This window comes from Triticum urartu, chromosome 3 (assembly GCF_003073215.2).
Source record: "Triticum urartu cultivar G1812 chromosome 3, Tu2.1, whole genome shotgun sequence".
Lineage (NCBI taxonomy): Eukaryota > Viridiplantae > Streptophyta > Magnoliopsida > Poales > Poaceae > Triticum > Triticum urartu.
In genome coordinates this window covers 365576951-365589409 of record NC_053024.1, presented here as the reverse complement: position 1 = coordinate 365589409, position 12459 = coordinate 365576951, and the positions used below count along the sequence as shown (strand labels likewise).

At 43.4% G+C, this 12459-nt stretch overlaps 1 non-coding gene across 1 annotated transcript; it reads right to left on the bottom strand.

Annotated features, from left to right (window-relative positions):
* Nucleotides 1-11307: 11307 nt before the first annotated feature.
* On the bottom strand, nt 11308-11414 carry LOC125549643. Its single transcript, XR_007301418.1, has one exon. It is a non-coding gene; the product is annotated as a small nucleolar RNA R71 (small nucleolar RNA).
* Between the last annotated feature and the right edge of the window lie 1045 nt (nt 11415-12459).

Here is a 12459-nt window from a genome sequence, read left to right as displayed (position 1 = left end):
TTATTTGTCTACACCTCCGGAATTGACTACACACTAAGTCGTATTCCACAAGTCACGCAGGACAGTGGAGATACAACTACTACAATACTAGTGGTACTACTACTAACTCAAACAGCTCCGTAGTAATCCTCATAGAAGTCACCTCCGTAGCCTGGAAGTTCAACATGACCATCCGGGAACATACGGTCCTGAGGAGCCTGTGGACCAAAGGGGCTAGGATGAGGTCTTGGACCAACAAACGGTGGCCTGCGGGGACCACGGGGTGGGGTGATGCCTCCCACATCACGCCAATCCACCATGTCTGGCAGAGCTGATCTCACAGGATACAGATCCCTTGTATCCATACATCCAGCTTGCACCGCAGGTGCAAACCGAGTCAATGTGGCCCAATGATCAGCACGGGTATTGAAAAGCTCCAGCCTCAAGGCCCGATTCTCTCGGTCCTTATCTTCGAGCATCTCGGCAGTGGTGCGAGTTAATGAGTCCTCCTGAGTGGAGTCAGCATAGATAGCCTGAAGATACCCTTGCGCTCCTGGAAGTGAAGCTGGCATGTAACGGAAGTCGGTGTTCCGAAGCAGGCCAGTCCGGACTCGCATAATGGTCATTATGGAATAGGCAGCATCTTGCACAGCCATCTCAACAGTAACCCCGAGTCCATAGGAACAGTGAAGGGGCTCGATAGATCCAGGATAAGAAGGAAATATCCTGATGGTGCAGAAATATTGGCTTTGATTAAAGTCGCGGAACTTCTCTTCGACGGTGTATTCGGGATACCAACGGTAGCCCGTCTCGATCATTACCCGGACTAACATAGCAGTATGACCGGGCACGTCGAGGCACCGGGTCAGGCGAACCACTTGGTTTTGAACACGGTTGGCCATCTGAAAGAACAACCACAATGCAAAGACATCAGAATTTCTAGGGAAAATTGGACAGCATAACAACTGTAAATGCTCAGAAAAAGATTTGAGACATCCACAACAGTTCGCAATACCACTCAACAACATCATATCAAGATTCTGATCCAGTTAGCAACATACTAAAATAGTAGAAACTGAACTGGGGCTTGTAGCATCAATCCTATAAGCTACTACGGATTAGTAACACGTGAACCTGATAGAAGGAGAGAGCCTAGTCCTTAACCCACGTTGAATGAGAAGAGAATGACTCAGATCAGAGGCATAGGGTAAAGGAGTAAAAGAGCCTTACGTTCCCTCCAACAATCAATTCCCCTACATATAACTAAAGCATTTCTAGACTCGACATCGACCAGTTTGGCTCAACGAACCTACAAGCAGTCCAGCTCTGATGCCAACGCTGTCAGGACCCCGATTCCAAGTCACATCGATCTAGCCGGTAACACCTCATATCACTTTGCGGCCTCACGCACGGTATCCCACGGGTGTCGCCTTACCATGGCCCGGGACCGTTTGCGCCTTTTGGCTCACGTATATGATAGTGTCGCTAGCATCCATATGACAGAGAACCCGGGCCGACATGGCTAGTCATGAACCCAAAGTGGCACAGACCTATGGAGACAGGCATACATGAATCACATCGAGCATGTCGGTCATCAGCGATTGCTTCCGGGCTATAGCACTGGGCTAACAGGACTCCGGGGAACCCGGGCTATAGCAGGCTAGGCAGGACTCCGGAAGTCACCGCGCGACATTTCCCCGAAGGGACAGACATAGGAATGAAGTGAAAAACATGCCAGCCAGTCAAGTGTCCTAAACAGTAGTGCTGGGCTAGCAGGACTCCGGTGAACCGAGCTGTAGCGGACTACTATGGTCGAGGAACACTAGACTACATTTCCCCATAAGAAAGGCTGCCAAGGATAAACAACTAGATTGTCGGATCCCACTCATACCAAGCATTCAATCATACACACAATATGCCCGATATGAGTACATACAACATGGCATCACAACAAAACTCTACAACTCAAGTACTTTATTTAAAGGCTCCAGGGAGCCATACATAACATGTTCATACAGATAGGGGTCACATGACCTGACACTCAAGTCATACAAACATACAAGCACATGCGGAAGCAACTAGTCTGAGTACAGACTCTAGAAAGAAAGAAGGCTTCTCGAAGCCTGTCTATCTACATAGGGCCCTCCATGGCCAGGATCACCACCTGGGTGGTTAGTCACTCGTCGATGTCAAGGTCTACGTAGAACCCATCGGAGGGGGCGATGTCGTCTGAAAACAGTAATTAAGCAAACATGAGTACAAAGGTACTCAGCAAGTCTTACATCAGAACCTACTATACATGCTTATTCTCAAGAAGGTGGTGGGGTTAATGCAGCAAGCCAGCTTTGACTCTTGGCTAAGCTATCCTACAGAGCTCCACCAGTAAAATAGTTTTCGCACACGAGTCCACTACTCACCAACACAATACTCCACCGGGGATCCTCCCTCGTCATCCTACGAGCGGGCCATCCTCGGTACTCACACTTATCTTGAGTCTTTTAGCAGTATCCATTAACTTGTCTATGAACTGTATAGGCAACCAAGTAGTCCTTTACCGCGGACGCGGCTATTCGAATAGTTTTATACCCTGCAGGGGTGTACTTCGTCATACATGCTTTCACCACTTACCGCCGCTTACACGACATGTACTCGGCAACCTTCAAGCGGAAGCCCAGCGAGGGTGTCGGCCACGGCCTACCTAAACACTTAAGTCTCTATTCCAGGTTTATCACCTATCCAGGTTCCATCCGCAGGGAGTCCGCCCGAGGTTTCCACATACGGCCCCGAACGATGTGAATAGGGTCCCGAGACGCCAAACGGGCGCCCGGCGTACCCGGCCATGGTGTATCTACCGCAACATAGCTCACCCTAGGGTCAGCGCTACGCACGGCCGCCAACACATAACCTACAAACACCAGAAACTATTTGCAACTCCTGGACAGAGTACTAAGGTGATTAAGAAGCCGAGAGGGACCATTGGTTTCGGGCCCAATGTACGGTAGTAGCTGCATCTTAAATCACACATACAGATCTCAGTTCTTAGGGACGGCCTCAATGAAACAACCCACCATGTACTCCTACATGGCCTCTCATCGATACCTTTACCAAAACATGTTCAACAAATCCCTCACATTACCGACATAAGCATTTCACTCTAGCCCATAACCCAGATGAACCAGACCTGACACAACTCTAAGCATAGCAGGCATAGCAAGGTAGGAATCACATACATGGCTCAATCAACTCCTACACATGCTAGTGGGTTTCATCTAGTTACTGTGGCAATGACAGGTCATGCAGAGGATAAGGGTTCAACTGTCGTAGCACACAGCAGATTGAAACGCGTTGTCTTAATGAAGTAAACAAGAGCAGAAGCGAGAACATGGGTTTGTATCAGAATGATCAATGGGTTGCTTGCCTGATGTTGTGGTAGTGGGATACTGCCCTTCAGCTGGATACTCGTGAATATCCTCGGAGGCAGAACCTACCACGAAGAACACATCGGAACACAATCAACACATGACGATATGCAACAATATGATGCATGCTATGACATGGCAATATGAATGTGTCTTGGCCTAATGCAAGCTATAACAAAAAGGAATGAACTCATTTGAATCAAAGATTCAAATATTAGCTCATTAAACATGGCCTTAATAGTGCATTTCCTTATTCTGCTTAAACAGCAAGGTAAACTTGTTTTGTCATGCATGAAACCATTACACATGGATAGATTGAATTTTTCTGATCATTTTTCATATATAAATCTTTGCATTTGGAGCTTTGGTTGATTTTTTATGATTTTTAGAAGTTTTGACTATTTTCTGGAATTTCCTGTATAAGAATAAATCCAGAAAATGCATTACTGCGTCAGCATTGCATCATGCTTACCTCAGCAGGTCAAAGGTGCCAGCCCAGGTCAAACCTGACTGGTGGGCCCCTTCTGTCAGCCTCTCAGCTAATTAACAAGATTAGATTGACACTAATTAGCTATTAGTGGGGCCTGGGCCCACATGTCAGTGACTGATTTAATTAAAATTAATTAAAACTAATCCTAAATTAGTTAGCAGACCGGCCCCACCTGTCACAGACTCAGGGGGGTCTACCTGGGCCCACCCAGGAGTCAAACTGGGTCAAACTCGCCGGCGACTCGACGCCGGCGAGGCCCGAGACGGTGGCGCAGCTCGGAAAACGCCCACAGGGCACGGGCGAGGCCGTTCTTGGGCTCATTGGGGAGCTCTTTCAGTCGCGCATTTAGTGGTGGTGGAGGCCGGGCCTATGGTGGCCGGAGACAACGACGGCGAGCTCCAAGGCGGTGGCCGGAGTTCGGCCATGTGCGGGGTTTGGGCTGCGGCGTGCAAACACGGAAACTGAAGTGCTAGCGAGGCACTACGCGATGCGGCAAGCATGTTGCATAGCATGGGAGGACCAAATGGTCGCCGGAGCGACGCCGGCGACGAGCTCGAGCGGAGACGAGCTTCGGCCATGGTGGAACTATGGCCTAGAGGGTGCAAATGCGTGGAAAAGAAGAGGGGGAAGGCGGCGGAGCTCACAGGGAGGTCGATGAGCAGCTCAGTGGGCTCGGGGGCGACCGGAGCGAGGCAAATCGATGAACGGCGTCCGGCGGGTACCGAGGTTGAAGACGACGTGATAGCGGCGATGCAGGGCCTCCGGCGAATCATGGCTCGGTGGGGAGGGCGAGGGCGTCACGGCGGAGCGATTTGGCTTGTCGGAGGGGCGAAGGGGTGGCTCTGACGTCGTCTACGACGAACGGCGGCGAGGAACGCGTTCGGGCATCGCGGGAGAGAGTGAGGGAGACGAGGGGGAGAGTGAGCGAGGATGAGAGGGGGACGTGGGGGTCGTGTGGCATCCCTGGACGTCTCCAGGACGTCGGCAGAAGCAGGAGGTGGCCGGCGTGTGGCCGCGGGCGCCGGCCACGCGCTCCGCGTCCTTCTGGCGCGAGGAGGACGACGACTGGCAGAGCCAGTAGGCTGGGCTGAGCCAGGTGGGCTGGGCCAGCACAGGTAAGGCCCAGGTAGCTTCCCTCTCTTTTTTTCTAATTTGTTTATGTTTTTCTATTTAACTGCAACTGTTGGGCTTTAATTAAAATACTAAAACGTTTCCAAAAATCCTGAAAATAATTGTGGGCTATGTTTAGATTATTTCCAACAGCAAACATTTATTTCTAGAATTATTTGGGCATTTAAATTATTTTATAGCATTTAAATGCCCAAATTCAAATACTTATGATTTAATTCAATGACCTTCTGTTGACCTAGAAAAATGTGCACCAATTTTGCCAGAGGTTTTAACCCAAGCCAAAGAGGGTGAACTTTTTAGAAGGGCATTTCAGGTTCATTGAAAATAATTTTAGTAAACCCTAGTTGTTTCCAGGGGGGTGTTGGGGGTTTCTGCCTTCCCCATTTCAAATTTAAGAGAAATTTAAACATGATGCACACTCGAATGCTTGAACTAGCTAGGGTGTGACAACTCCAAAACGGAGAAAAATTGCCATTAGAACTGTTTTGGAGTCGGTTTCCTTACCGTACCACGTACATATTCCTTTTCGGAGTCTGAAACATTCCAGAAAGTGTCCCTTATATATTCCTCCAGGGTTACGGTTTCAATAACATTGGTTTCAACATTTATAGGATTACCTAAGATATAATGTTTGATTTTTTTACCGTTCACCACCTTTGGATTTGTGCCTTCGAAGTTGTTGATTTTTATGGCACCGGAACGATAGACCTCCTCAATAACGTAACGACCTTCCCATTCAGAGAGAAGCTTTGCTGCAAAAAATCTTAAACGAGAGTTGTATAGCAATACATAATCACCTACATTAAACTCACGCTTTTGTATACTTTTGTCATGCCATCTTTTAACCTTTTCTTTAAACAATTTGGCATTCTCATAGGCTTCGGTTCTCCATTCATCAAGTGAGCTAATGTCAAATAACCTTTTCTCACTGGCAAGTTTGAAATCATAATTGAGGTCTTTAATAGCCCAATAAGCCTGATGTTCTAGTTCGAGAGGTAAGTGACATGCTTTTCCATAAACCATTTTATACGGAGACATACCCATAGGATTTTTATATGCAGTTCTAGAGGCCCATAATGCATCATCAAGTTTCTTCAACCAATTCTTTCTAGATCTACTAACAGTCTTTTGCAAAATTAATTTGAGTTCTCTATTACTCAATTCTACTTGACCACTAGACTGTGGGTGATAAGGAGATGCAATCATATGATTAACATCATACTTAGCAAGCATTTTACGGAAAGCACCATGAATAAAATGTGAACCACCATCAGTCATTAAATATCCAGGGACTCCAAACCTTGGGAAAATAACTTCTTTAAGCATCTTAATAGAGGTGTTATGATCAACACTACTAGTTTGAATAGCTTCTACCCACTTAGTAACATAATCAATAGCAACTAAAATATGTGTATATCCATTAGAGGAAGGAAATGGCCCCATATAATCAAAGCCCCAAACATGAAATGGTTCAATAATGAGTGAATAATTCATAGGCATTTCTTCACGTCTACTAATATTACCAATTCTTTGACATTCATCACAAGACAAGACAAACTTACACGCATCCTTGAAGAGAGTAGGCCAATAAAAACCGGATTGCAATACCTTGTGTGCAGTTTTATCTCCAGCATGGTGTCCTCCATAAGCCTTGGAGTGGCACTTGCGTAGGATCTATTCCTGTTCATGCTCAGGTACACAACGTCTAATAACACCATCTACTCCTTCTTTATAAAGATGTGGGTCATCCCAAAAGCAATGTCTCAAATCATAGAAGAACTTTTTCTTTTGCTGGTATGTGAAACTAGGTGGTATAAATTTAGCAACAATGTAATTAGCATAATCAGCATACCACAGAGCAGTGTGAGAAGCATTCATGACATTTAATTGCTCATCAAGAAAGCTATCATCAATAGGTATTGGGTCATCAAGAACATTTTCTAACCTAGACAAGTTGTCTGCGACGGGTTTCTCAGCTCCCTTTCTATGAATAATATGCAAATCAAATTCTTTTCCATCTAATAAGTCTAGGTTTAGCATCTTTCTTTTCCAAAAGATATTTAACAGAAGCAAGATTAGTGTGAATGGTTACTTTAGAATCAACAATATAAGATCTGAACTTATCACAAGCAAATACAACTACTAAGAATTATTTTTCAATTGTAGCATAATTTCTCCGGGCATTGTCTAGAGTTTTACTAGCATATTGAATAACATTTAATTTCTTATCAACTCTTTGCCCTAGAACAGCACCTACAGCATAATCACTAGCAACACACATAATTTCAAAAGGTAAATTCCAATCAGGTGATTGAACAATAGGTGCAGAGATTAATGGTTTCTTAAGTATTTCAAAGGCTTCTACACAATCATCATCAAAGACGAATGGTATTTCTTTTTGTAATAAATTAGTCAGAGGCATGACCAAGGAAACTTCTTATACCTTTGATGTCCTTGGGACACGACATCTTTTCAATAGCATCAACTTTAGCTTTATCAACTTCAATGCCTCTTTCAGAAATTTTGTGCCCCAAGACAATACCTTCATTAACCATAAAGTGGCATTTCTCCCAATTCAAGACAAGGTTAGTTTCTTCACATCTCTGCAAAACTCGATCAAGGTTTCTTAATCAATCATCAAAAGAGGATCCATAATGGAGAAATCATCCATGAATACCTCACATTTCTTTTCACAAAAATCAGAAAATATAGCCATCATGCATCTTTGAAAGGTAGCAGGTGCATTACATAAACCAAAAGGCATACGTCTATAAGCAAAAGTACCGAAAGGGCAAGTAAAAGTGGTCTTAGATTCATCATCAGCTGACACAGGTATTTGGGAGAAACCAGAATAACCATCTAGAAAGCAAAAATGTGTATGTTTGCATAATCTTTCTAGCATTTGATCAATAAAAGTTAAGGGGTAATGATCTTTTTAGTAGCCTTATTTAATTTGCGGAAATCAATTACCATCCTATAACCTGTAATAATTCTTTGCAAAATCAATTCATCTTTATCATTAGGAACGACAGTAATACCTCCCTTCTTAGGAACACAATGGACAAGACTTACCCACTGACGATCAGCAACGGGATAAATTATACCTGCCTCAAGGAGCGTTATTATTTATTTTCTTACCACTTCTTTCATCTTAGGATTCAGTCGTCGTTGGTGATCAATAACTGGTTTGGCATCTTTTTCCAAATTTATTTTGTGTTGACATAGAGTGGGACTAATGCCCTTAAGATCATCAAGAGTATATCCAATAGCAGCATGGTGCTTCTTTAGAGTTTTCAATAATCTTTCTTCCTCCTTCCTTGAAAGGTTAGCACTAATAATAACAGGATATATCTTCTTTTCATCGAGATAAGCATATTTAAGAGTATCAGGCAATGGTTTAAGCTCAAACACGGGATCACCCTTGGGTGGAGGAGGATCCCCTAAGATTTCAATAGGCAAGTTGTGTTTCAGAATAGGTCCCTTTTTAAAGAACACTTCATCTATTTCCCTTCTTTCATTCATATACATATCATTTTCATGGTCTAGCAAATATTGTTCTAAAGGATCACTAGGAGGTACGGCAATAGAAGCAAGACCAATAATTTCATCTTTACTAGGCAATTCTTCTTCACAGTGTTGTCTACGAAATTTAGAAAAGTTGAACTCATGATACATATCACCTAAGCCAATAGTAATAACATCCTTTTTGTAGTCTATCCTAGCATTAACAGTGTTTAAGAACGCTCTACCAAATATAATGGGGCAAAAGCTATCTTGTGGGGAACCAAGAACAAGAAAAACAGCAGGATATTTAGTTTTCCCACACAAGACTTCAACATCTCTAACAATTCCCATTGGTGAAATAGTATCTCTATTGGCAAGTTTAATGGTGACATCAATTTCTTCTAACTCAGCAGGTGCAATATCATGCATAATTTCTTTATATAAGCCAATAGGTTTGCACTAGCACTAGCACCCATATCACACAAGCCATGATAACAATGATCTCCTATTTTAACAGAAATAACTGGCATGCCTACCACAGGTCTATGTTTATCTTTAGCACAAGGTTTAGCAATTCTAGCAGTTTCATCATAGAAATAAATAACATGCCCATCAATATTATCAGCCAAGAGATCCTTAACAATAGCAATATTAGGTTCAGCTTTAACTTGCTCAGGAGGTGTATAGGTTCTAATATTGCTTTTACGAACCACAATTGAAGCTTTAGCATGATCTTTTATCCTAACAGGAAAAGGTGGTTTCTCAAAATAAGCAGTAGTAGTAATAGGATCATTATAAGTGACAGTCTTTTCTTCAACTTTAATAGGTGAAGTGATAGCACATTTATGCATATAGTATTTTAAGCCTTTTTGCATCTCAAGTTAAACATTTGACCACAATAATTACTTATAAAATATTCATTCCTACAAAAATGTTCCTATTATGACATTTCTTATAACACTTCTTCATATTATGCAGAATTAGTGCATTTAGGCACCCAATCTTCATCGAAAGTGCTTCCAACACTAAAGCAGGGATCAACTTGGAGAAGAGTTCAGTTCTAAAGGGGGCAAAACCGAAAATAACCAGAGGAAGCATCCTGTGGCACGCGTGAGAGGAGCCGGGGGCTGGCGCGACCGGCCAGACAACTGTCTGTTGCCTCGCGCGGCTGGTTCTTCTTGCTATTGACCCACCACACCAGACGAAGGCCAGATAGAGAGGGCATCGACTGGATCCACCACTACACCTCCATCAATGCTGCCGCCAGCGCCGCCCGATCCACCACCGTGCCTCCATCATCTCCATCACCTGCCTCCACCATAACCAGCGCCATCATCCAGTCATCATCATCACCACCAGCGCCGCATCTCCTACGCCTTGCCGCTGCCACTCCTTCACCCCTCCTCCTCGCTGCTGAGAGGGAGGGATCGACTAAAGGCCAGGGGCATCGGGCCTTCTGGTGCTCTACGTCGGACTCCTGGTGGTGCTCTGCTCCGGATCTTCTCAAGGAATCTTCTCTGCTACTCTTCCTCAACAACCACGCGGAAGCCTCTCCTACTACAGATCGTCTCCAATGTGGTCCTGCTTTTATTCTTCTTCGCCTGCAACCCCTTCAGCTTCGAATTGAAGATCATCAAGACCCATAGGCATTGAATCTCTATCTTCTCTTGTTCCTGTTCTCTAAATATATGCACTGTTGAGTCTGAAATTTACCTTGTCACTTGTGTACCTTTGCTGAATCCTCATGTATCCTTGCTGAATTGTTGTGACCCTTTGCTGGATATTGAGTTAGTAGTTATTTTCCTGCGAGCTGTTGTCACTTTAATTGGTTGCATGAGTTGTGTGTGAGGTCTGAACCATCTTCCATCTGCTAGTGTTACTTGTCTGTTTGATTACAAGAAAACCACTAAAAAGAGACAATCCTATTTCTGAACCCTTTACCTTTGCTGCATATTATTTGGTTTTACCTTGTGCCAGTGGCTGCTTGTTATCACTATGGTTTGATCCATCTGTTCCATTGTTCTGAATGTTTCGAATGTGTGCTTCGAAGTTCTAGATCCCTATGGATAACACGACATCCGTAGTTTGGCGTAAAAACCCTGCTATATTACACTTGATCATTTTTTGGCACCGTTGCCGGGGATCTAAATTTCATTAGCACATTAGTAGAAGCAGATCAGGATTTATTTTAGGCAACTAACCATTTCCTAACATTGGCTGCAGTTTTGAGAGAAACTAGCATGTGTCAATTTCAGGAACTTTACAGGAAATTGTCTTATGCTTCAACCTAAATATTCACTAGAGCCATTTGATCCAGAAATTGAAAGGACTTTATTGAGGAGAAGAAGAGAGAATCAAACGCGGTTTCAAGTTGCCGAAACTTTGCAAGATCAAGAAGAAGAAAATATGACTAATCAAGTACCTTTTCTCAGGGACTTGTGGATCCCAAGGGATCATGGGATACCAGGAGAAATGGTTCAACCAATTATTCAAGCGAACAATTTTGAATTGAAGCCTGCTCTGATTAACATGGTACAACAGTCCAGATTTGGTGGAACAGCTTTAGAAGACCCACATTAGCATATAAGGACTTTCTTGGAGTATTGTAACACCCTCAAGCAAAATGGAGTTTCACCGAGTGCTATCAGATTATCACTATTCTCATTTTCCTTGAGAGATGGAGCAAGAGTATGGCTTCACTCATTGCCTGAACATCTGAAAGATACTTGGGAGACCTTATTGCAGACATTTCTAGAGAGATACTTCCCACCCACAAAAGATGTCGAATACAGGGACAAGTTAACAAGGTTTACTCAATATGATGGACAAAGTTTGTATGACGCATGGCAAAGATTCAACTCTTTAATTAGAATGTGTCTTCATCGTGGTTTAGAAAGATGGATGGTGTTACAAACCTTTTACAAAGGACTGTCCACTCAGACCAGAGCTTTTGTCGATTCTTCTGCTGGAGGAGGAATCATGAATAAAATCCTTGATGAAGCATTTGCATTGATTGAAAGTATGGCGTCTCATCATTTTCAATGGTCAAGTTAAAGAGCAATAGCACCACCACATCCTGGTGTGTATAATGTGTCTGCAAATGATAGCATGGCGGCTCAGATTGACATTTTGAACAAGAAGATGGATAGTATCATGTCAAATTGCATCGGTACATCTGTAGCTTCAGTAAGTGTGCTTCAAATGTGTGATGTATGTGGCCAAGCAGGTCATCCTTCAACAGAATGTTCCTTCTACTCAGCAATTGGATCATCGGTTTTAGAAGTAAGTTATGCCCAAGGTCAAGGTCCATTCTCAAATAGCTATAATCCTTCTTGGAGGAACCATCCAAACTTGTCGTACAAGAACAATCAATCATATGCAAGTGGATCGACAATACAAGGAAATCGACCATCAAATCATCCAAGTCAATTTCAAGTGCCGAGGCAGAATGAACAACAAAATTTTTAGCCAAATGGAATGGAGGAAATCATGAAGATGCAGTTGGAATTAATGAACAAGATGACAAATGAAGTTAATGGCTTAAAGGATTCTGTTACGATGCTTGTGAGCAAAATGGATAGTATGGTGGGAGAAAATGAAGCAAGGCTGCCTGCTCAACCAATTCCGAACCTGAAAGCTCACTGTGGGGTAATATATTCAGTTGATGCAGTGACTACAAGGAGTGGAGCTATGACAGGACCATTACTTCCTATTCCGAAGACATATGTGCCTCCTGCTATGAGGCCAAGATCATCGGGAACTCCACCTTCAACATCATCAGAGAAAATAAAGGAGAAAGAAGTTGATAATCGAATTGAAACTGAAGTCGAATTTCCTGGTTTTCAAACAAGAGCTGAGCTTTTGCCAGAGGAAGCAATAACAACCAACAACATTCCCTTTCTTGAGAGGTTCAACAAATCCAAAGATGACAAGCAA